Genomic DNA, 710 nt, shown 5'->3' on the forward strand with positions numbered 1-710 from the left:
TATATATATATATATATATATATATGATTTTAGACTCCGTGAAGTTTTATAGCGACTATACTTATTTGATCTCGCTTTATATCAATAAGTTAATTAGTCCAACGGCTGGCTGAAAATTGATCAGTTACAATACTGCACATTTCGAATGGATGTCGATCAATAATCAGAAGATGAAATCAAAAGACGACGAAAAAAGACTACCAGAAACTCAAAAAATCAGATACAAACAACAAAATATACACATGAATACATGTATGTATGTATGTATGTATGTATGTATCTATGTATGTATGTATTTGTAGGAAAGAGTATAGCGATACTAAAAAAGAGATAGAAAAAAAAAATGTCTGAGACAACGTAACTATTCTTTGATAAGATCTAACAACGTATAAGAAGTAGATCTTTACGTGACTTCACAGTCTAAAGAGCGATTAGGTTTTCTGTATGCGCGTGTCCGTGCATGTACGTGCTTGTGCAAATGCGTATGTGCGTCTGTATATATCTGTGTGTTTGCGTTCGTGCGTGTGTGCATGTGTATATATGTGTATATTTATTTATATACCTATATGTGCGTGTGAGTGTGTGTGTTTCTTCATGTAAAAATATCTATGCTATACATATATACATGTAAGATTATAACTTACATAAATTTATAAGTATATATATATAAATACACACACACACACACACACACACACACATATATGTAT

The sequence above is a fragment of the Octopus bimaculoides genome, chromosome 24 (genome assembly GCF_001194135.2).
Source record: "Octopus bimaculoides isolate UCB-OBI-ISO-001 chromosome 24, ASM119413v2, whole genome shotgun sequence".
In the NCBI taxonomy this organism is placed as follows: domain Eukaryota; kingdom Metazoa; phylum Mollusca; class Cephalopoda; order Octopoda; family Octopodidae; genus Octopus; species Octopus bimaculoides.